General features: G+C 42.1%; 1 protein-coding gene across 12 annotated transcripts in view; it reads left to right on the top strand.

Annotated features, from left to right (window-relative positions):
- ZBTB8A (zinc finger and BTB domain containing 8A) overlaps positions 1 to 25,439 on the top strand; it is a 66,883-nt gene that overhangs the window by 17,027 nt on the left and 24,417 nt on the right. For 6 of the 12 annotated variants that reach the window (XM_047728811.1, XM_047728817.1, XM_047728818.1 and 3 more), the window contains 2 exons: positions 18,258 to 18,397; positions 19,347 to 19,542. The exons of 5 other annotated variants lie outside the window; for them this stretch is intronic. The gene's annotated coding sequence lies outside the window, so the exon portion shown is untranslated. The remainder of the gene's footprint in view (positions 1 to 18,257; positions 18,398 to 19,346; positions 19,543 to 25,439) is intronic. One more of the 12 variants, XM_047728813.1, reaches the window with a different exon arrangement.

Raw genomic sequence — 25,439 nt, 5'->3', positions numbered from 1 at the left:
AGGCCAGGTATACATCTAGACGTAGTCTCTACTCGAATGGATATTCCAGTGTCACAGGGAAACATGCGTTACAATGGACAGATGCAGTCCAGCGCTTGTCACGAAGTACATGTGTATGGTACAGTATATAGGAAATCGGAGTTAACATCAGCCCAGGGAAGTCAAGGAAAGCTTCCCAAGGGAGGTGCTGTTTGAGCTGACTCTGAAGAAGGGGCAAGGGCGTCTCGGATGGAGAGGGATGGTTTTACTGTAGCATATGAACAATATGGACAAAAGGTTGGCGGCATGAAGGGTACCGTGTGCCCAGGAACTGCCGTGTAGCCTGAGGACGGGAGGCAAGATAGGTGGTAGGAGATGAGCGAGGAGAGATTGGCAGAAGCAGGGTCCCAGAGAGTATTAAATCCATTCATACAGAGGCGCTTGGGTGGCTCAGTGAATTAAAGCCTCTGCCTTTAGCTCAGGTCATGATCTCAGGACCTTGGGATTGAGCCCCACATCAGGCCCTTTGCTCTGTGGGGAGCCTGCTTCCCCCCTCTTTCTACCTGCCTCTCTGCCTACTTGTGATCTCTGTCTGTCAAATAAATAAATAAAATCTTTTTTTAAAAAATGCATTCATACAAACAGGGACTTTATCCAGTAGGCTATTAAAGAATTAAAGAAGCTATTAAAGAATTTTAAGCAGTAGAATCCAGGAAGATAACATACTTCAGGGTGGACTGAAGGGAGAAAGAAAAAGACAAGGAGACCAATTAGGAAGTTTATTGTATTAGTTCACATACTCTCTCTAATGACATTTAGCATCCTCATATAAGGATTCACATGACAAATTCCTCCTACAAGTTAGTGCCAGAAAAATGCTCATTTTTACTGGGGAAATGATGTGAGCACTGTATAAATTATTCGCTTCCCAGTTTTTTTGGTTTTGCCTTGGGTTCCAGGACAAATGGTGTTAAATGCAAAAGTACAGAAATATCTCACCTCCATTTAAAATTTCTAATTTCTAATTTCTATTTTTAAAAACATTGTATATATGTTTTATTTTAAACTACTTGAGATTGCTTTTGAAAAGATAGGTAATCACCTTGGAAAAGGATGAATATAAAGAAAAAAATATAAATTCCTGAAATCATGCCGTCCCACCTCTCCCCAAGTGCATTCATCCTAAATCAGTAAAATTCTGTCTCCAATACAACAGAAATAGAGGACTCATTCCCCTGCGAGGGGGCAAATTCTGTTGTTGAACAGCTGAACCCGGTACTTCTCAATTTGTTTTACCAAAGCCCACAGTAAGAAATGTATTTTACATCATGACCCAGTACACACGTATTTGTGATTCTGCATGTTAATCTATCTGAAGGAAAAAATTCATAAAAGAATTCTTACTCCTTGCAGGAAGCTCTAATATTTTAAATTCCATTTTGTGTTCCTTAAAGCCTAGTTGTGACCCACTAGATTGATTTCAAAACCCACTAATAGATTGAGACAAGCAGAATGATAACTGCTGACTTAATACTTAGCAAACCTCAGTTTGCCTGCATGGAGGTATGAAAGCGCTAGATGGGGACACCTGAGCTCAAAAAATTCCATTAAGTTCTCATTGTTAAAAAGCTGTTCTTGGGGCGCCTGGGTGGCTCAGTGGGTTAAAGCCTCTGCCCTCTGCCTTTGGCACAGGTCGTGATCTCAGGGTCCTGAGATCGAGCCCTGCATCGGGCTCTCTGCTCGGCAGGGAGCCCGCTTCCCCATCTCTGGGCCTGCCTCTCTGCCTGCTTGTGATTTCTCTCTATCAAATAAATAAATAAAATCTTTAAAAAAAAAATGTTCTTTAGACTGAGCTAGTCTGGCTTCTGAAGCCCCATCCATTGGTCCACTTTGCTTTTTGGAACCACTCTGAACGTCCATTCAGTAAATACTGATTGAGTGCTGTGTGCCAGACATTCTGCTGTGTTCTAGGGCCACGGAGGTGAGCAAACCAGAGTCCTTGCTCTCTGAGGGCTTACAAGCTAGTGATCGTGTCCAGATGACTTGTCTGTTGGAGCAACTGAAAGAAGAATTCTGCTTCTTCTTCATAACTGCCCTTCGGTATTGGAAGACAACTCTCATGTCTTCTTTGAATCCTTTCCCCCAGTTTCGAAACCATGCCTCGTAGGACATAGTTTCTCTGACACTAGCCAGTGAGCTGTAGTGAGCTATAGTGATACAGGGACACTCCTCCCCGCTGCAGATGGGCTTGTCAAGATAACCTCTGAGAACGTGACCCTGAAGGGAAGACTTGTATCTAGTGGGAGGAAGGGAGATTTCCAACTTTTCTGGACCAGGGTTAAGATTTCGGATTCCTTTCCAAGTGGTGGTTTTGAAGAGAGGAATGCCATGCTCTGATTAGGTTTGAGTAGATCCCTCTGGAAAAGTCAGGGACCAGCGAGGAAGTTAATACAGGAGGTCTGTCTACTCAGGTGTTCTTTTATGATCCTCAGTAGGGTTTTGCCATTTTTGTTGCCTACTTCCTGTGGTTATTAAAATATTTCATTTCAACTATTTTTGTGAAAGGGATCTTCCGTTGTATCTGCTACCTACCTATTTATTTTGTGTACTAATTTTATAAGTGGCTGTCTTACCAGATTCTTTTGTTTCTAAGAGTTTTTACTTAATTCAGTTTATTAAGGTATAATTTACATACGATAAAACGCACCCATTTGAAGTGTACAATTCAATGGGTTTTGACATATATTCGTGTGTAACAGTCACCATAAGTAAGATATAGAACATTTCCATCACCCAGAATTTCCCTCCTGTCTTCTTTTTCCCCCTTTTGCCTTTTTGTAGTTAAAACCTCCTATCTGTCTCACTCGCAGCCCCAGGCAACTATTAATCTCCTACTTTTGTCACTCTGGATTAGTCTCGCCTGTTCTAGAATTTCTTATAATGGGGATCTCCCAGTATGTAGTCCTTTGTCCCTGGCTTCTTTTGTTGAGGCTGACACTTTGGAGATTCGTTCAGGTCATTGTGTGTATCCGAGGTTTGTTCCTTTGTATGGCTCAGTACTGTTCCATGGTAGGGATGTACAGCCCTGTAGCTATTCACCAGCTGATAGACATTTTCTTTCCAGTTTGGGGCTAGTATGAATGAAGCAGCTGTGAAAATTCTTGTGCAGGTCTCTTTGTGGACGTACGTGTTCATTTCTCTTGGGTAAATACTTAGGAATGAAATTGTTGGTTCAAAAGCAGGTATAACTTTATTAGAACTGCTCAACAGTTTTCCAGATTGTCTCATTTCATATTCCCACTGACAGTGGTGAGACGTGGTTTCTCTATATTCTTGTCAGTACTTGATCCTGTCCGTCTTTATAGTTTTAGCCATTATAGTATATGGGTAATGGCTTTGAAAAAAAAAAAAAAAAGATTTTATTTATTTATTTATTTATTTATTTGAGAGCGAGAGAAAGTAGAACCCAAGGCAGGGCTCAATCCCATGACCCTGAGATCATGACCTGAGCTGAAATCAGGGTCAGAGGCTTAACCAACTGAGCCTCCCAGGTGCCCCTGTGTGTAATGACATTTAATTGTGGTTTTAATTTTCATCTTCAGTATGAAGTATATGAAGAATGCTGTTAGGGACACCTGGGTGGCAAAGTTGGTTAAGCGCGGGACTGGATTTGGGCTCAGGTCGTGATCTCAGGGTCATATAGTTGAGCCCCTGGTCAAGCTCTGCCCTGGGCATGAAGCCTGTTTAAGATTCTCTCTCTGCCCCTCCTCTCCATGCTTGGGCCTTATGCTTGGCCCACGCAAGCCCCCCGACCTCAAAAAAAAAAAAAAAAAAAAAGATGTTAAGCATCTTTTCATGTGTTAATTTGTATATCTTCTTTTGGGATCCGTCTGTTCAAATTATTCAACAATGTCATATAGTTTGCCCTATTGTTGAATTGTTTGATGTCTATGTATTCTGAATGTAAGTTTTTTGTCAGATACATATATTGCAAACACTATATTCTATTTCATGGTTTGGCTTCTCATTTCCTTAATAGTATCATTCAAAGTGCAAAATTTGACAAATTTTTCTTTATGGCCCATGCTTCCTGTGTGCTAAGAAATCTTTGTCTAGGGGTGCCTGTCTGGCTTGGTTGGAAAAGTATGTCTCTCTTGATCTTGGGGTCATGGGTTGAAGCCCCATGTTGGGTGTAAAGATTACTAAAATATATAAACTTAATTAAAAAGAAGGGGTGCCTATGTGGCGCAGTCTTTTAAGCTTCAGACTCTTGGTTCAGCTCAGGACATGAGCTCAAGGTCATGAGATTGAGCCCTGCCTCAGGTTCTGCGCTGAGTGGAATCTCTTTGGAACTGTCTCTCTATCTCTCCCTCTGTCCCTGCCCCCCAACCCCTGCTCTCTCTCAAATAAATAAATAAATCTTAAAAAAAAAATGAGGGGTGCCTGGGTGGTTCAGTTGGTTATGCAACCAACTCTTGATTTCAGCTCAGGTCATGATCTCGGGGTCGTGGGATTAATCCCCATGTCAGGCTCTGTACTGAGCGTGGATCCTGCTTGTGAGACTCTCTCTCCCTCTCCCACTGCCCTTCTCCCCACTCACACGTTCCCTCTCTCTCAAAAAAAAAAAAAGAAAAAAAGGAAGAAAGAAATCTTTGCCCACCCCAATGTCCTGAAGATTTTCTCCTATGTTTTCTTCTAGAAATTTAACTTTTACATTTAGTTTCGTGATCCATTTTGAGTTTAAAATTTGTCTGCGGTGTAAAGTAAGGGTCAAGGTTCATTTTTATCCCCAATGGATACCCAGTTGTTCTGGCACCATTTGTTTGAAAATATTAGTATTCCCATGTTGAGTTATTGTAGCACCTTTTAAAAAATTTGATAAAATTGATAATATATTTGTGTGTTTATTTCTAGGGGTTTTTTTTCTTGCTTTTTAAAAATTAACATATATTACGTGTTTCAGGAGTACAGGTCTGTGATTCATCAGTCTTATACAATTCACAGTTTTCATCACAACACATACCCTCCCCAGTGCCCATTACCCACCCACCCCATCCCCCCACCCCCTCCACTGCAGCAGCCCTCAGTTTGTTTCCTGAGATTAAGAGTCTCTTATGGTTTGTCTCCCTCTCTAGTTTCGTCTTGTTTCATTTTTTCCTCTCTTCCCCTATGATCCTCTGCCTTGTGTCTCAGATTCTACATATCAGTGAGAGCCTATGATAATTGTCTTTCTCTGATTGACTTACTTCGCTTAGCGTAATACCCTCTACTTCCCCCCCTTGTCGCTGCAAATGGCAAGATTTTGTGCTTTTTTTTTTTTAAAGATTTTATTTATTTATTTGACAGAGATCACAAGTAGGCAGATAGGCAGGCAGAGTGAGAGGAGGAAGCAGGCTCCCTGCCAGGCAGAGAGCCCGATGTGGGGTTCGATCCCAGGACCCTGGGATCATGACCGGAGCTGAAGGCAGAGGCTTTAACCCACTGAGCCACCCAGGCGCCCGATTTTGTGCTTTTTGATGGTTGCATAGTATTCCATTGTATGTATATGCCACATCTTCTTTATCCATTCATCTTTTGACGGACATCTAGGCCCTTTCCGTAGTTTGGCTGTTGTGGACGTTGCTGCTATAAACATTGGAGTGCACATGCCCCTTTGGGTCACTATGTTTGTATCTTAGGGGTAAATACCCAGGAGTGCAATTGCCGAGTTGTAGTGTAGCTCTATTTTTAACTTCTTGAGAAAACTCCATACTGTTTTCCAGAGTGACTACCAGCTTGCATTCCCATGTGTGTATATTTCTGGACTCTTCTATTCCATTGATCCACGTGTCTATCCTAATGTTAATACTGCACTGGTCAGGGAGCCTGGGTGGCTCAGTTGGTTGAGCATCCTACTCTTGATTTCAGCTCAGGTCATGATCTCAAGGTTATAGGATCGAGCCCCAAATAGGGCTCTGCACTCAGCATGGAATCTGCTTGTCCCTCTCCCTCTGCTCCTTCCCTCCCCCATCTCTAAAATAAATAAATAAATAATCTTTTAAAAAATACTGTACTGTCTTGGTCACTGTTGTTATATTAAATCTTAAAACCTTGTAAGACAGGTCCCTTTTTATTCTTTTGAACATTGTTTTGACTATTCTAGGTCCATTGCATATCCTATAAATTTTAGAATCAGCTTGGTAATTTCTACAAAAAGAAGCTTTTTGGATTTTGATTAAGATTACATGGGATTTCGTCGGTTAATCTGAATAGAATTGACATATTAACTGTTTGGTCTTCTGATTCATGTATATGGCCTGTCTCTCCATTTATTTGGATCTTTGACATTTCTCTCAGCCATTTTGTGGTTTTCAGTATACAGAGTTTGCATATATTTTAGTAATTCGATCCCTTAGTGTTTCAATTTTTTTAAAGGCTTTTTTTTTTTAAAGATATTATTTATTTATTTGACAGAGAGAGAGGGAATACAATCGGGGGGGCGGGAGAGGGAGAAGCAGGCATCCCGCCGAGCAGGGAGCCAGATGTGGGCCTCGATCACAGGACCCTGGGATCATGACCTAAACCTAAGGCAGCTGCTTAACGATGGAGCCACCCAGGTGCCCAGTGTTTCATGTTTCTTAATGTTTTTATGAATGTGTTGTTTTTTTTTATTTCATTTTCTAGTTGTTCGTTATTAATTGACACAAGTGGAATTAATTTTTATATGTTGACCCTATATCTTGTGACCTTGTTAAATTCAGTTATTAGTTCTAGGAGAGTCTCTGTAGATCTCTGGGGATTTTTCATGTATATGATTTCTCTTGGGATTTACTTATTTGTACAGTGAGTAAACAGTGATAGACTTTTTTTCTTCCTTTTCACTCACTTTTATTTATTTTTCATTTCTTATTACATTGACCTGGGTCTTGACCCAGGTCAATGTTGAATACAAGTGGTGAGAGCACAGATCTTTGCCCTGTTCCCTATCTTGGAGGGGAAAGCATTCAGTCTTTTGCTTTTTGTACTCTTTACCAGTTCCCTTCTACTCCTATTTTGCTAGAGTTTTTATCATGAATGCGTATGTTTTTAATGAACCCATGTTTAATTTTTCAAATGCTTTTTTAGCATCTATTGATTTTTTTTTAAGGATTTTTATTTATTCATTTGAAAGAGAGAGTGCATGCACGTGCATGGGCGGGGAAGGAGCAGAGGGCAAGGGAGAAGCAGACCCCTTAATGAGCAGGGAGTCTGTTGTGAGGCTCGATCCCAGGACCCTGAGATCATCATGACCTGAGCTAAAGGCAGACACTTAACCGACTGACCCACCCAGGCACCCCTCTGCATCTATTGATAATATTTTTTTTTCTTATTTATTCTGTTAACATTGTTAACATGATGAATTGTGCAGATTGATTTTCAGCGATTAAACTGTCTTGCCGTCCTGGAATTAAACTTAGTTGTTGTTGCCTTTTTATATATTTGATTTACTAATATAATATTGTACATTTTTTGTGTCTGTGTTTACAAAGGGTATTATTCTGTAGTTTTCTTTTGTTAGAGTGTCTTTGGTTTAGGTACAAGTATACTGGCCTCATAAAAAGAGTTGGGAAGTTTTCCTCCTTCCCTATTTCTTGAGTGTTTGTATGGGATGTGTATTATGTCTTCCTTAAATATCTAATATAACTTAACATTGAAGCCACTTGGGCCTGGAGTCTTTTTTTTTTTTTTAAGATTTTATTTACTTATTTGACAGAGAGAGATCACAAATAGGCAGAGAGGCAGGCAGAGAGAGAGGAAGGGAAGCAGGCTTCCTGCTGAGCAGAGAGCCCGATGTGGGGCTCCATCCCAGGACCCTGAGATCATGACCTGAGCCGAAGGCAGCATCTTAACCCACTGAGCCACCCAGGCGCCCCGCCTGGAGTCTTTTTTGTTGGCAGATTTTAAAATTATATTTTTTTCTTTATTATTATATGTTCAGTTTCTTTAATTGGTATATGGCTGTTCAGACTTTTAATTTTTTCTTGTATCAGTTTTGACCATTTATATCTCTTAAGAAATGTGTTCATTTCAGGGTCCCTGGGTGGCTCAGTCAGTTAAGTGTTCTACTTGATTTTGGCGCAGGTCATGTTCTCAGGGTTGTGAGACTTGAGTCCTACGTCGGGCTCTGTGCTGGGTGTAACCTGCTTAAGATTCTCTCTCTCTCTCTCTCTCCCCTTCTCAGTCCTCCCTTCCCTCTCTCAAAAAAAGTGTTGGGGTGCCTGGGTGGCTCAGTCATTAAGCATCTGCCTAAACCTCATGGTCCCAGTGTCCTGGGATCGAGCCCCATGTTGGGCTCCCTGTTCAGCATGGAGCCTGCTTCTCCCTCTCCCACTCCCCCTGCTTGTGTTCCCATTCTCGCTGTGTCTCTCTCTGTCAAATAGGTAAATAAAATATTTTTAAAAAGGGGTCATTTTGTCTAAATTGTTGAATTATTGACAAAGAGTTGTTCATAATATTTTGGGGTTTTTTTTAATGTCTGTAGGATCTGTAATGATGTTTCCCTCTTTTATTCCTGATATTGGTAATTTTGCATTTTTTTCCTCACTCTCTTTTTTTGTTGTTGTTAATTGGCCAAGCTAGAGGCTGATAAATTTCATTGATATTCATATCAGTTTTATTGCTATTGATCAGTTTATTGTTATAGAGAACTAGCTTTTGGTTTCATTGATTTTCTTCTCTCATTTGCTCAGTTTCTATTTCATTTATTTCTGATCTTGTCTTTATTTATTTTCTTCCTTTTCCTTATGTTGGGTATATTTGATCTCCATTTTCTAGCTTCTTATGTAGAAAATTTAACTCACTGAGTTTTAGAACTTTTTTCTTTTCTCTTTTTAAAAATTTTATTTATTTATTTATTTTTAAAGATTTTATTCATTTATTTGACAGAGAGAGAGACCATGCACGCACAAGCAGGGGCAGTGGGTGGTAGAGGGAGAGGGAGAAGCAGACTCCACACCAAGCAGGGAGCCCGATGCAGGACTTGATCCCAGGACCCCAGGATCATGACCTGAGCCAAAGGCAGACACCAAACCAACTGAGCCACTCAGGTGTCCCCTTTTTTCTTTTTTAATATAAGCATTTGAAACTATACATTTCCCCCTAAACACTGCTTTAACTGAAAACAACAAATTTTGATATATTGTTTCATGCAGTTGAAAACACTTTCTAATATTACTTGTGATGTCTTTTATACATAGGTTATTTAGAAGTTTAATCTTCAGTTTCCAAATTTTGGGGGATTTCCATTTGCTATTGATGTCTAATTTAATTCCATATGGTCAGAGAATATACTTTATGTGACTGCAATCCTTTAAATACGTTAAAACTTGTTTTATGGCCAGCCTATAGTCTATCTTGGTAAATGTTTGAAATACACTTAAAAAGAATGTGTATTTTGCTGCTGTTGTGCAAAGTGTTCTATAAACATCAATTTGGTCAAGCTGGTTGATCGTGTTTGTCAAGTGTTTTATACACATCGATTTTTCCATCTATTCCCTCTATCAATTACTGAGGAGTGTTGAATTATACAACAATAAATATAAATTTATTGTATTTCTCTTCACTTCTGTCAGTTTTTGCTGTCTGTATTTTGAACCTCTATTATTAGGTACATAGATACTGTTGGTTCTATTTTCTCAGTGAATTAATACTTTTAGAACTATAAAATCTTTTTAGCTCTGGTATTGGCTTGAGCCTACTTTGATATTAATATAAACTCCATCTCTCTTACAAGTAGTGTTTTCATGGTATCCTTTTTACGTTTATTTACTCTTAATATCTGTATCTTTGTATTTAAAGTGGATTTCTTGTAGATAGCATATATTTGGTCATTTTTCATCCAGTCTGATAATCTTTTTAAGTGGAGTTGTGCATATTTGCATTTAATATAATTATCAATATAGTTGGATTTATATGTACCATCTTCCTGGTTTTTTTTTTTTTTTATGTCCTCTCTTTTTTTTCCTTTCCCAGTCTTTTCCTGCCTTTTCCTTATCCTGCCTCAAAAAAGACTATTGAGGGGCGCCTGAGTGGCTCAGTGGGTTAAAGCCTCTGCCTTCGGCTCCGGTCATGATCTCGGGGTCCTGGGATCGAGCCCCGCATCGGGCTCTCTGCTCAGTGGGGAGCCTGCTTCCTCCTCTCTCTCTCTGCCTGCCTCTCTGCCTACTTGTGATCTCTCTCTCTGTCAAATGAATAAATAAAATCTTAAAAAAAAAAAAGACTATTGAGTGATTTTTGTATTCTCCACTTTATCTCCATTTTATCTCCACTGTTGGCTTATTAGCTTAAACTATTTTTTTTACGTTTAATTGTTGCTCTATGGGTTACAACATGCATTTCCCTCATCACAGTATACATTTATCACTCATCACATATCACACCAGTTCAAGTATAGCAGGAATGGGCAAACTACAGTCTTCAGGTCAAGTCTGGATCCCTGCCTCCTTTCATAAGTAAAATCCCAGCCATTCATTTATGTGTTGTTTATGGTATATTTTGTGCTACAGTGGCAGAGTTGAGTTGTTGCAACAAGACCATTAGCCTGTAAAACCTAAAATATTTACTATCTTGCCTTTTACAGCAAAAGTTTGCAAACCTCTGATGTATAATATAGTTCTGTTTCTCATCTTTTCTTCAAGTGCTTTTTCTGCTTCTGTCTTTTCCAGAACCTCAATTACAAACATATTAGACCATTTAATATCGTCCTACATGTCACTAAGGCTCTGTTCATTTTTTAAATCATTCTTTTTTGTTTTACATGAAATAATCCAGTGTTATATCTTCGCATGCATGGATTATTCTTCTGTAGTTCGTAACCTGCTGTTACTAAGCCCATCTAGTGAGTTTTACATTTCCGCTGTTGTATTTTTGTTTCTAGGAATTTTACTTGTTTTTAATATCTTCTCTTTCTCTATATTCTTCATGTTTTTCTTTAAATTTTGAATGTATGTATAATAACTGTTTTTACGTCTTTGCTTGGTCTAGCATTCATTTCTGGATCTATTGACTAATTTTTCTCCTGATTCTAGCATGACTTTTATTTTTCACGTGTCTAGTACTTTTTGAAGGGATGATGGGCAAGGTAAACATGTGTTTTTGAGTGTCTGAATTTCGTGCCTTTATTTTATTTTATTTTATTTTTTAAAGATTTTATCTATTTATTTATTTAACAGAGAGAGACAGTGAGAGAGGGAACCCAAGCAGGGGTAGAGGGAGAGGGAGAAGCAGGCTTCCCGCTGAGCAGGGAGCCTGATGCGGAGCTTGATCCCAGGACCCTAGATCATGACCTGAGCGGAAGGCAGACGCTTAATGCCTGAGCCACCCAGGCGCCCCAATTTCATGCCTTTAAAGACCTTGAATTTTTGCTTTACTTGCTAGTTAAGTTGCTAAGGGATCAGCTTGATGATTTATGGCCTGTTTTTTAGTTTGGGGGACAGTTCTAGAATGATCTTTACTGTTGAGTTAGGTTAGTCCTTCTACTTAAGTGTTACTGTTTTAGTTTCTCTATTTAATGCCTTAGGTGTTCAGTGAAGAATTCTCACTCTGGCTGGTCAAAACTTAATTGTCTCTTAACTCTCTGTAAGCTCTGGGAATTCTTCTGCTTACACTTCTGTTTACTCAGACTCTGGGAGTTTCACACTATATGTACAGATTAGTGTTTAGGACAGACTTAGAATACGCCTCTACAGATTTATTGACCCCATTGCCTGTGTAGTTATCTCGTCTAGTACTTTACCCTACAACTTCCAGGTACCTCAGCCATGGTGAACTCAGCCCCTGTCCCCCACTTCCGCTTTTTTTAATAGGCTCCACACCGAACATGGAACTTGAACTCACAACCCTGAGATTAAGAGTCACATTCTCCATGGACTGAGCCAGCCTGACGCCCATGTTCAGTACCTTTTGATTTCCCCTTCCAGTATCACAATCTAGAAAGCCAAAATGATTGGCTAACCTCATTTAATTCTCAGAGATCATCACCCTACTTTTTCTGTTTTTTATTGTCCAAAAACAGTTTTTTCATGTATTTTATCCAGTTTTCAAATTGTTTATAGCAGAATGCCAAGTCTAATACCAGTTATTCCAGCATAGCAAAAGCCCAAGAATTTTACTTTGGAAAATAGTTTTCTAATTTGATTTTTGCATTTTTTTTAAAGATATTATTTATTTATTTGACAGACAAAGATCTCAAGTAGGTGGAGAGGCAGGCAGAGAGAGAGAGAGAGAGAGGAGGAAGCAGGCTCCCCACTGAGCAGAGAGCCCAATGCGGGGCTTGATCCCAGGACCCTGAGATCATGACCTGAGCCGAAGGCAGAGGCTTAACCTACTGAGCCACCCAGGCGCCCCGCTTTTTGCATTTTTTTTTTTTAAGATTTTTTTTTTTTTTTTTTTTTGACAGAGAGATCACAAGCAGGCAGAGAGGCAGGCAGAGAGAGAGGAGGAAGCAGGCTCCCTGAGAGAGCAGAGAGCCCGATGCGGGGCTCGATCCCAGGACTCCGAGATCATGACCTGAGCCGAAGGCAGCGGCTTAACCCACTGAGCCACCCAGGCGCCCCTTTGCATTTTTTTTTTAAGTAGGCTCCATGCCCAGCGTGGAGCCCAATGTGGGGCTTGAACTCAAGACCCCGAGATCAAGACCTGAGCTGTGATCAAGAGTCAGACACCCAACTGATTGAGCCACCCAGGTGCCCCTACTTTTGCATTTTAAAGATACATAATATCACCTATAACCAATAGCAGTAACTATTTCATCATTTCCAATATTCGTATTTTATACTTAATCATCTTGCCTAATTCATGGACTAGTACATCCAGGTATTTTTTTGATACTTTCCTGGTATTTTTCCCTAAAGGTAGATGGGAAAGCACATATAGAGATAACATTGGGAGTTAATGTAAGCATTGGAGGAAAAGACGCTGTCCAGTGGTATTGGTGAAGATATAAACTGATATAATGTTTGGGGAAGGTAATCTGTACCCACTCAGCAACTCTACTTCTAGGAATCAGGTTATCTCACAAGTGCTCAAAGATCTGTGTGCAAGGGTGTTTGTTGCAGCATCATTTATAATAGCAAAAAATTGTAAAGTCATAACCCATGACCATGTTTCAGATGAGAATAGAGGAAGTATTAGATTTTAGCTGACAGGATATGATAGTAAAAAATTGGATATTGATTGATGCTTCTCTAGCAGTATTCCCGGGTGTCTTGATTTGGCAGGGGTATGGCATAGCACTGAGAATGTTCTCCTTCTGTTAGCATAGTGTCCTTGTTTGTCTGTGCTTTGGCGATGTACAAGAACACAGAGAAGTCTGGGTCTTTGGGTGTAGGACGAGAATATGAAGGCCCCGATCTCTGACCACATGATTCAGCCTTTTTTATATAATAATTTCTGGATTTTGAAGGAATTTTGAAGCCCACTATTAGCCAGACTCTGGATTACATTAAACATGGAAGAAACTTCATTATAGAAACAGCCCCTTGAACATTAATTAATTAGAGTGCTCTTCAGCTCTAAATATGTTTATATTTGTAAATTTGATACCATACTGAATTGTAGTTAATGCATTCTTAAAAGAACTGCCCAGCCAGTCCAATACAGTTCACCCTGATGAGAGCTGATTTAGCAGCCGGTGTGTTCCTGAGTTTGAGAGGCTACACTAATCTGTGTTCCCAGGTCATGGTTTCCCCTTCTATCATTATTACGTGTTTTGCTAAATGATTTTGGCCCATAATGATTTATCACAGGTATGCAGGTTTTAAGGCTAAAATTACTGTAAGAGTATTAAACAGAAATTTTACTTCGGATTTTATTTTTTATTTTATTTTATTTTTTTTTAAAGATTTTATTTATTTATTTGACAGAGAGAAATCACAAGTAGGCAGAGAGGCAGGCAGAGAGAGAGGAGGAAGCAGGCTCCCTGCTGAGCAGAAAGCCCGATGTGGGGCTTGAACCCAGGACCTGGGATCATGACCTGAGCTGAAGGCAGTGGCTTAACCCACTGAGCCACCCAGGCGCCCCATTTACTTCGGATTTTAAAGTGGGTACTTTAGGGGCGCCTGGGTGGTTCAGTCGGTTAAGCATCTGCCTTCGGCTCAGGTCATGATCCCACGTCCTGGACTGGAGTCCTCCCTCAGGCTCCCTCCTCCTCCTTCTGCCTACCACCCTCCCTGCTTGTGCTCTCTCTCTTTGACAAATAAATAAATACAACCTTAAAAAAAAATAAAGTGGATATTTTACAGTGGCTTGAGCCAGGGAAACACCTTCAAAAGACTTGTCAGCTGTTAATTCGAGATTGGTGGAAGACTTCTGACATCATGGAAATTACCCTAAAGTTATTGTAGCCTGCAAAGAAATGATTCACGACTGTGTACGTGAACAAAACTGAAGGAACTTGGCCCGCAGGCATGCTAGGACTTCAGGGGATATGAAGGAAAAAGATAGCTGCAACAGAGCTTCACCAGAGACCATGCTCTAGTGATATGATAACCTGAATTGCACTGAGGACATTAAATTAATGTTCCCATTTATGAAAATGTGTTCTCTCTGCTAAATAGAGTATTCTTGAATGGGCTACAGGTGCAGCCTTGGAGAGTGGCACAAATTAGAAATAAATGACTCTTGGTCACACATTATAGAAACTCAAATTTCAACACAGAAGGAAATGTGAGTCGCCTGGGTGGCTCATTCGTTAAGTGTCTGCCTTCGGCTCAGGTCATGATCCCAGGGTCCTGGGATTGAGCTCTGCATCAGGCTCCCTGCTCAGTGGGAAGCCTGCTTCTCCCTCTCCCACTCCCCCGCTTCTGTTCCCTCTCTCACTGTGTCTCTCTCTGTCAAAAACAATAAATAAAATCTTTAAAAAAAAAAAAGAAAAAAGAAAAGGAAATGTATTGACCCTTGTAACTACAAACGAGCATTGGCTCTAGGCGCTGCTGCGTCCAGGAATTAGGCTAATGTCATCAGGACTCTCTAGAACAGTTTTGTCTGGCTTTCCTCTGTGTTAACATCACTGTTAGGTGGGTTAATCCCTTGTTGAAGGTACCTTTTTATAGTTCTAGGCTTTTATGTTTCTTAAGGCCCAAGCTCTCATGTTCTCCATGATACACCCTGAAGGAGGACTCAGACTGATCACTCTGGTCCGTGTGCCCATGAGCTCAGCAAGACCAAGGAATAAGCAGCACCACAAGCTGTGGAAGGCAGATCCCAAAAGAAAAATAGGAATCCCTTGCTGCGGAAGAGAAAAGGATGCTCTGTCCATGAAGATGACAGAGGTCTGAGTGTAATAACAGAAACGGAAGGAGGGTCATGTAGAAGTACCCTGGAAGGTTATGAGTGACGTGACTTAATGCCTGTGATCTGATTTTTAAATATTCTGGGGGAAAAAAAGTGTAGGCCAAGAGAAGACAAAATTATCAAAACTGATCGGCATTAAAGCTGGGTAGTAAATACACAAGCATTCCGTATATGTCCTCCTCTGCTTTGTTGTGTGTTTAAAGTTCTACTTAAAGAAGTTAAAGACAAAAATAAGTGCAGTTTCTAGTTGACTACGATTGTTTCTGTTTCTAAGAAAGAAAAGGTAAGAGAGATGCTGAGAGGAAGGATTGTATGTCATTTGCCCAGAAGGGCAAGTCTCAAGATAGATCCTTTTCTTAGCCGATTTATCTATTTTGGTCCTAGAAATGTTATCAGTCAGGGTCTACTCAGGAAAACAGAAACCACTCTGGGTATTTCAAAGAGAGGTAACTGAATATATGAAATTGGTTCTGAAAGTCTGAGAAGGGCTAGAACAGCAAAATGGAAAAGAGGGCCCAGGGAGAGCAAGAAGGATTCTTAATACATCAGAAGCTGCCGTGCCCCTGACCTGAAGCCCACAAGTCTGTGCTGGCCGCTGTGCATTTGAGCTGCTGTCACGGTCAGGTCTGGATCTCCCAAGGACCTGCCACTTCTATCAGAGATGGAAAGTTCAAAGAGTAGAAAGGCCATGGAGTCCAGAATCACCGACCCCTACGCCACTACACCCAACAGCCAGCAGCCACCAGCAACTGCTGCATTTCCACTGTCCCAGGCAGGAAACTTCTTTTCCTTTGACTGACTTCCTATTGGTGCTTCCTATTGACAGACTCGAAAAGGAAGCCAGCTGCAAGGAAGGAAGCCTAAGAAATGTTGTTTGTAGAATTCCATTCCCATCAGTAGAGAGTAGAGCATGACCGGGGTTGAGCGGGGAGACGACATGTAAAGGACTAGCATAGTCCATCCTCTGGGCAACTTGGCATCTGTATCTACCACTCTTCCTATATTTAAAACTTTTTATTTTAAAGATTCATTTATTTTGAGAGAGAGAGAGAGAGAGAGAGTGTGTGTGTGTGTGTGCGCGCGCGCACGTGCACGAGCGGGAGAGCAGAGGGAAAGGGAGAGGGAATCTCAAGCAGACTCCTCGCTGAGCATGAAGTCTGGTGTGGGGCTTGATCTCATGACTCTGAGACCACCATCTGAGCTGAAACCAAGAGTTACAGCCCCAACCGACTGTACCATCTAGGCGCCCCCACCCCCAATATTTATGAGTCTGCTTTACATTATGTAACTATCCTTAGTACAAAAAAAAGATGGCCTCACCCTCTCCCAAAATGGGAGATGTTAATTCCTCTTTTAGGTCAGTCATAATCAAATTTAATGGGATCAGGACACCTAGGTGTCTCAGTCAGTTAAGTGTCTGACTCCTGATTTCTGTTTGGGTCATGATCTCAGGGTTATGAAATGGGGCTCCATGTCAGGCTTGCACTGGGCATGGAGCCTGCTTAAGAGTCTCTCTCTCTCTCTCTCTCCCTCTGCCCTTCCCCCCATAAAAAAGTTTTTTTAATGGAATCATGTGATGATTCCCTGCTGGAAGTGTTCCTATCTTGGGAGCCAAAACCTTAGGAGAGAGAGAAGGCAAAAATTCTGTCAGTGGGTTACTAGAAGTAAAGGTGAAAAAGCTTCCATCTCTTAATTTCTGTGAGAATGATTTCGAATGCATTTACCATTTAAATTGATGGTAAAGCAGATTACTCTCCCTAATGTGGTGAGCCTCATCCAATCAGTTGAAGGCCTGCATGGAACAAAAGGCTGATCCTCCTCCAAATAAGAGAGTATTTACTCCTACCTGACTACCTTGAGCTTGCACATTGGTTTTTCCCTGCCTTTGGACTCAAACTGAAACACTGGCTCTCCCTGGGTCTCAAGTCTGCCAGCCTTGAAGCTGGAACTCACCCCATTGGCTCTCCTGGTTCTCAGGCCTTTAGTCTTGGACTGGAACCACACTGTCAGCTCCTGCTTGCCAACTGCAGATTTTTCGACTTGTTACCCTCTATAATCATTTGAGCCAATTCCTTGTAATAAATCATATATGTATTCTATTGGTTCTGTTTCTCCAGAGAGCCCTAACTAATACAAGAACTGTCGTATTTTCTCTCAAATTCTAAGGGCTATGATTCCCCTGTTGGGGTTGGTCATAGGCTCCATACAGCATCCCTGTTCCCCACAAACCTCTAACACCACTCGAGTTGCTGTGTCTTAAGGCCTACATAGCAGAGCAACCTCCACTATAGCCTGGACCTTATGCAGAATCTTTTCTTGCTCTGGCCACAGTTAAAATTTGTCATCTTGGGCACCTGGGTGGCTCCGTCAGTTAAGCATCTGCCTTCAGCTCAGTTCACGATCCCAGGATCCTGGGATGGAGCCCTGTGTTGGGATCTCTATTCAGCAGAGAGCCTGCTTCTCCTTCTCCCTCTGCCTGCCTCTCTGCCTACTTGTGTGCACTCTCTCTCTCTTTGTCAAATAAATAAAGAAAATCTTTTAAAAATAACTCACCATCTTATGAGTTACTCAGTATAAAGGTTGAAATAGAACCTATATGCGGTATAGTGTTGCTCCCAGACCAGAAGATTCCTACAACTTGTTTTTCTTGATGGGGAGCATAAAGTACAACAGTTTGTCTTTTACCTTATCATGGGCTAATCCCAATTCATCCCAGATCATGTGACCCCTAAACCTTTCAACAAGGAGGCAGGACCCTCAACCTTCATGGTCTTTGTCTCCTACCTTCAGTCATGCATTTGTCTTACTAAGGTATCAAGGATAGTGGCCGTGTTCTGCTCATTGTGTCTAGTCGGCATGGTATCACCAAGTGTGATGTCCCTGGCAGGTAAAAGCAAACTGTTGCTCGTGCCTCTTGCTAATCCATATAGAGACAAAAACATCTCTCCACATCAATGGCTGTCTTCCAGGTGCTGGTTACTATGTTGGTTTTTTCCAGTGGAAAGATCACATCTGGGAAACAGCTACAATTAGAATTACTCATTGATTAAGGACACTGTAATCTACAGTCAGCCTCCGGGACCCATCCACCTTCTACAGAGGCCAAATGGTGAATTAAATGCAGAAGTGATGGAAATCACCACCCTAACATCTTTGAAGCCTTTGCTGCTGGCATTAGTCTCTGCTTATCCCCTAGAGATGTAGTATGGGTTTTAGTTTATCCTGGTAGGGAGGGGAAGTTTGTTCCTTCTTACCGTAATAGCCCTCACATCATGATTAGGGAGCAAATGTGGGGCTTCTGCCAGTTGCTAAGTGGGACTTTTTGGAACTATACTTTAGAAACCAGAGAAATTGCCGTAGGGTGAGATCAACTCAGGCCAGAACCCCATTTATCACTTGACCTCAATGAGTCACTCCCTTGACTGGTGGATCAGATGGTGTTCTGGGTACCTAGGGATTAACACCAGTTCAGAACCAGTATCTGGCAATCCCTGGAAGGCCCAGATATTTCTCTTTCAGAGAAATTTCAGATATTTCTTCAGTCATCCTACTGCATGGTTTCATTTACATTCATTGAGTAATGACTTACTAGGACATTATTTCAGGTCTCTTTGAGGAAGACATGAAGGAAGTGTTCTAGTATGTACTTGTGGTAGTATAGTACTACTTCGATCAAAGGTTCAGTAATGCCAGTTCTATAAATTGGAGTAATTCTGAAGTGTATATGACAGGCTGTCATGCTCCAATATGGCAAACCAGGTCAGCGTCTTCCTCAAGGGACCTAGAGTTTCTAGTTGTTTTTGCTTTTGTTTGTTGGTTGGATTTTTTGGTTATATAGATCAGTTTCATACTTTAGTAAACTGTTCATCTAGATAATTCCTAGAGACAACATGATCAACTAGCCATCACCAAAAATCCACCCCTGCTGTATATATATGGTAATTGTGTACACGTTGTCTGTGGCTTTTAACCACTGTCACTCGGCCTTTGCCACCCTGGGACCTCATCATCCCCATTTCAGTAAAGACATCTCCTTTTGTGCCATTTCCATCCTATAGGTGACAGCCACAATATCTTAGTGAAGGAAGAATCCTCTGGACATCCGGGTTTCTTCCACATTATGCCAGAAGTTCTGGCGTCTCAGCTTCACTGAATATAGTCCACCCTTGAGTTCCAGTTGTGGTCTGCCCATGAAACAAGTTTTTAGAACCATTCCCAAGTGTTTGAACTAACACATAAAATCCACAATCTCTGGTAAGTGTACCCCCAGCAATAAACCCAGCGTGTTGCAACATTGTTATCCCTCAGAATCCATTACTAAACATATTCCCATGTTTGTGCCAAGGTGAATTAGGAAAGTCTTGCAATATTTTATGTATAAATTATCTCCTCCCACGTGATACTTTTTCATTATCCCCTTGGGAAATGCTGATTCTGGTTATGGTCTGGTGACAATGAGGGGTGGTGAGGTGAGTCTGGAGGAAAATTGGCATCCCCTTGCAAGGTCATTGCCTCAGGTGTGTTATTAGAGTCTTCAAGCAAGGGAAAGCTCGTCTCCTTAGACAAAGGATTGGCTGCTTCCTGGCAAGGGGGAGGCTCCTGGGAATGTAGACGCTCAAGTTTCTCAGATCATCGGAATCCATTCACATGTTTCCCTTCCAGGTCTCGGGGTCTCCTTCACCATCAATACCCATCACATAAGAGACTTGGTCAGATGTAAAATCAACTTATGTTGTAATTTTACAACCCACACAATTACATTTAGTGTCTAGGTTTTAGCTCTGTCCGTCCTGTGGCTTCACAGAGGCTCCTTTGGGGCCACCGTCGAAGTTTTCTGGTTTCCTAACTGTGACTTGAGCTGGGTTTAAAGCTTGGAGCTTATCATTTCCTTTCTGTTATTGCCCCAGTACAATCAGAAGCAGCTCACCTGATGAGGATGAGTCCTTGTAGTTGTCATTACTAATTCATGGTCAAATACAGCAGCCTCCAGTCACCCAAAGTGTGTAATCATCATGCCACTACGTGACATGGATTACCAGCATTTCCATTCTTCAGTGGGAATAAGGCCATCATTCTGTTCTGGGTCTGTTCAAGGTCAAAACAGTCAGCGAACCAATCCCCAAACCCTACTTTGGACAGGGACAGTCTATTTCCTCGGACCTTTTCTGTTACCAAGATGATATAATAAGAGTCCCATCAAAGGGCGCCTGGATGGCTCAGTGAATTAAGCCTCTGCCTTCGGCTCAGGTCATGATCCCAGGGTCCTGGGATTGAGCCCTGCATCAGGCTCTCTGCTCGGCAGGGAGCCTGCTTCCTCCTCTCTCTCTCTGCCTGCCTCTCTGCCTACTTGTGATCTCTGTCTGTCAAATAAATAAATAAGATCTTCTTTAAAAAAAAAAAAAAAAGAGTCCCATTGAGAAAACAGAAGCCAATCGAGATATTCCAGGCAAGGATAATTGGGTACTGGAAATTAGACAGGTGTGAGAAGGTGTGGAAGGGCACAGATGAGGATAGGGGCTGGAGGAACAAAAAGAAAGAAGGGATTGAGACTCAGGATCAAAAGCTGCTGACGCCCCTTTAAGCTGGAGCCCACGAGCACGTACCCGCTGCTGCGCTTTGGAGACGCAGCCAGTCCTGGATCCACTAAAGAGGCCCCACTTCGATCTGTGCTGGAACTACCAGAAAGATTCCACATCTGCCTGAGCTGCCGTTGTCCACAGTTACGCCCGCCGACTGCTCTGCGGCAGTCACCTGCAATGGGGAGCACTGGAATGGGAAGTTTCCCTCCTCCTCTGGTCCTCTGAGTCCCATGTTCCATATCCTGCGGGAAGCCAGCTGGTGAGAGATCCTGGGTCATGTAGTTTGCAGCCTTTCATCCCCATCAGAGCAGAGCAGAGAAGCACATAAAAAGGCAGTTTGGGGGCTTAAAAACCATAGGTAAATAACCGGTACAGAACCTAAAATCAGTTGCTTTAGTTAGGAGGGCATTGCTTCCTTATAGGGGCAAAGAAAAACTTATTCACCCATAGATGGGTAGGTTAAGGAAAGACAGCGGCTTCTCCTGCCTGTCAATTGCTATAGTCTACCAATGAAGCAGTTTCCCCGGGAGAAGTCCCCTAAATATTTACTGAGCATCACCATCCTATAAGCTGAGCTCAAGCTGTAACACTTTAATCTTGTGATTTAAGTGGAAAGTCTAAATCAGAGTAGATTAGAAATCAGATACACATTTTTTTAAAGGATTGATTTATTTTGGAGAGAAAGCACAGGAGCGAGAGGCAGAGGGAGAGGGGGAGGAGAACCCCAAGCATTCTCCCTGCTGAGTGTGGACCCAACTTGGGGCTTGATCTCTTGCCGTGAGATCACGACCTGAGCCGAAGTCAAGAGTCAGATGCTTTGGGACACCTGGGTGGCTCAGTTGGTTAAGCAGCTGCCTTCGGCTCAGGTCATGATCCCAGGGTCCTGGGATCGAGTCCCACATCGGGCTCCTTGCTCGTCAGGGAGCCTAATTCTCCCTCTGCCTCTGCCTGCCATTCTGTCTGCCTGTGCTCGCTCTCTCTCCCTCTCTCTCTCTGACAAATAAATAAATAAAATCTTAAAAAAAAAAAAAAGAGTCAGATGCTTAACCGACTGGGCCACCCAGGCGCCCCATCACATACACATTTTTTTTAAGATTTTTATTTATTTATTTGACAGACAGAGATCACAAATAGGCAGAGAGGCAGGCAGAGAGAGAGAGAGAGGAGGAAGCAGGCTCCCCGCTGAGCAGAGAGCCCGATGGAGGACTCGATCCCAGGACCCTGAGACCACGACCGGAGCTGAAGGCAGAGGCTTAACCCACTGAGTCACCCAGGTGCCCCCACATACACATTTTTATAGTAACTACTGTAATTCTATCATACTTCCCATATCCTCATCATTTTCACAGATAATGCTATTTTACTTAGAGATCAAAGGCATCTGAAATGAACTCCGATATCATCCTTTCCAGTGATAACCACTTTAGTGTGTTCTCAGTCTCATTCCTTCCTGCTTTATCTGGGAATTTATTTCTTCAGGGACTTTTTTCTTTCCAAAACATTCACATTCTTCTTCATGTTGACCACACCTCCCCTTACTATCACTGTCTCCCTTATTCTTTCCCTATAGGCAAAATTCCGTGAAAAGAGTTGTGGGTACTTGTTTCTCTCATCCCATTCTCCCTGAAACCCACCTTAACACAGACACACACGCACACAGAACACAGGTGCACACACACAACCGGCCCCCACACACAAACACACCCCCCACTGATACATCCAGTGGTTGACTTAGTCCCCGACTTACCAAAGCAAACACAGCTGATCGCCCCTTCTCCTTGAAACGCTTTCTTCGGGGCGCCTGCGTAGCTCAGTTGTTAAGCATCTGCCTTCAGCTCAAGTCATAATCCCAGGGTCCTGGGATTGAGCCCCGTGTCGGGCTCCCTGCTCAGCGGAAAGCCTGTTTCTTCCTCTCCCACTCCCCCTGCTTGTGTTCCCTCTCTCGCTGTCTCTCTGACAAGTAAATACATAAAATCTTGAAAGAAAGAAAGAAGGAAAGAAAAGGGAGAAGGGAGGGATGGAGGGAGGGAAGAAAGAAAGAAAAGAAAAGAAAACGAAAGAAAGAAAAGAAAAAAGAAAGAAACACTTTCTTCACTTCCAGGGTAGCTTTCTGGTTTTCCTCGGGTATCTTTGTCAGGGCGAGGGGCTCACCTCTGTTCCATGTGGCCTGCCTCCTTTGGTAGACACATCTAGTTTCATGACTTTAAATACCATCCAAATGCTGATTCCCAGTCTCACATCCCCAGCCTGGACCTATTTCCTCAATTCTACTCATGTATTCAACTGCCCACCCTTTATCTTTGTTGGATGGATAACAGGACCCAGGAACCGTGTCCAAACGTGAGCTGCAGAGACTAGTCCCCACAGGTTCCTCTCCTAGTCTTTCCCATTGCAGCAGATGGGACCTCCGCTCGGCCAGTACTCACGCCTGTACACCCTGGGGTCACCCCTGTTGGTTCTCTGGCTCTCCCTGCCGTACGTGTGTTACCTGGTCTTGGTCCTGGTGTGTGTCCACTGGAGTGTGAATTGCCTTTTCCCTTTTATCTATTCAGAGTCTTTTTATTAAGCCTCTTAAACTTATTCTTAATCCTATCTTGGAATTACAGCCTCTTTTTCGGGACTCGGTATCTGGTACTGGGAATTCAGCTGCCAGTGGGCATTTCACTTGAGGTAATAGTCCTGTGACTGCCCTTTGATAAGGTCTGTTCTGCTGGTCATTCCCCCATGCCTCAGCCTTCTTCCGAGTTCCTCTGTTTCTCCTTCCGCTTGTCAAAGGCAGTGCTCAGGTCTCTCCTGTCTTGTTTAACAGCGAAAGCAAATTTCCCACTTCGCTTTCACTGTTAAACATCCTCCCACTATCAACTCTCAGGTGCCTGTTTGAATTTGCACGCAGCGACTACTGTTTGCAACACTGAACAGTACTGATGCTCACTCAAATCGTCTATAAATTGCCTGGAAAGCAAATTCTTATTGAAACTTAAACTAAAAAAAAAAAAAAAAAGTTCCATTTTTTTCCCCCAAGGAATTAACTTTTCGCTAAAACTTTTAAGAATAGAGTTAGTGTTTTTATAACACTTTCTCATTTGAAAAAGAGTGGGCAATGTCTTGGACATCAGTGAATCATTCCTCTGTGAAACCAACTTTGATTCCTTTCAGAGTTAGGAGTAGATTTTAAAGAAAAGTTGCACTAATAATTAGATGAAAGTTATCAAAGAATTCAGAATCTTTAGAAATAACTTATAAATTGGGATTCTCTGGTTACAAACAAAAGGAAAGCCAATTCATATTGGCTTAAGAGAAACGACATTTATTGGGTCAGGTAACTGAAAAGTCCAAGGATAGGTAGATACAGCCGAAGGCATGGCTGGGACTAGGGCTGGTGTTGGCAAAAGGCAACCTGTGGCTGTTTTTGTAAATAAAGCTTTATTGGAACACTGCCACACCCATTGCTTTTCCTATTGTCTGTGGCTGCTTTCGTGCTACAGTGGCAGAATCGAGCAATCTGGTGGTGAGGTTGAGGAGTTATGAGAAGGACCTCTGGCCCACTATGATGTGTGGGTTTTTCCTGCAAATGAAGCAATTCTCCAACACTAATTCAACTCAGTTCTGACACTGTCTACGTGGAGATGGCTTCGATTCACGGGTTAAGGGCTCAGTCCCACTTAGGTGCCCATCGCTGGTCCAGGTTGTCACCACCTATGCACCACTGATGCTGTAAATCAGAGGACCTCCTCCTTGGGTTCGATTAGTTTGCTAGATTAGAGTGGCTCACAGAACTAAGGAAACCCGTTTACTCACTAGATGACCAGTTCATTACGAATGATATTAAAGGATACAGATGAATAGCCAGATGAAGGGATACACAGGGCCAGGTCCTTTCAAATGTAGGAACTTCTGTCCCATGGAGTTTGGGGCCAGCAAGTGGATGTGTTCTGGTTCACCAACCTGGAAGCTCTCAGAACCCTGTCCTTTTGGGGTTTTATGGAGGCTTCATTACATATGCGTGATTGATTAAATTATTGGCCATTGGTAACTGATTCAACCTCCAGTTCCTCTCCTCTCTCCAGAGGTCATGGGGAGGGACTGAAAGTACCAACTCTCAAGTCTAATAAATCCAATCTAATGGTTGGTTTCCCTGCACACCCCACCCCTGCATCTTAGGAGACTTCCAGGAGTCACCTCATTAACATAAATTCAGCTGTGGTCGATTGGGACTTACAGTGAATAGCAAGGCACCCATAGCACCTCTATGGCTCTGAAGTGACTTCAGAAATTGAGGATGAAAGACCAAATATTAGAACAAAAGATGGCTCCTGTTGCTCTTATTGCTTAGGAAATTACAATGGTTTGGGGAGCTCTGAACCAGGAACCATAGGCAAAGTCCAAAATACATATTTATTATACATAATAATCTCATACCTACAAGTCCTAAAATATTTCCTGTCTGGCCCTTTACAGAAAAAAAAAAGACCAACGTAGGGAACAAAATGATGTCAGTGGATCTGGACTTTCTCTCTTCTCTCTGCTTTCCTCAGGGATGGTCCTTTCTCATGAAGTCTCCATCATGGTGGC

This window comes from Lutra lutra, chromosome 4 (assembly GCF_902655055.1).
Source record: "Lutra lutra chromosome 4, mLutLut1.2, whole genome shotgun sequence".
Lineage (NCBI taxonomy): Eukaryota > Metazoa > Chordata > Mammalia > Carnivora > Mustelidae > Lutra > Lutra lutra.
This window is presented reverse-complemented; position numbering and strand designations above follow the sequence as displayed.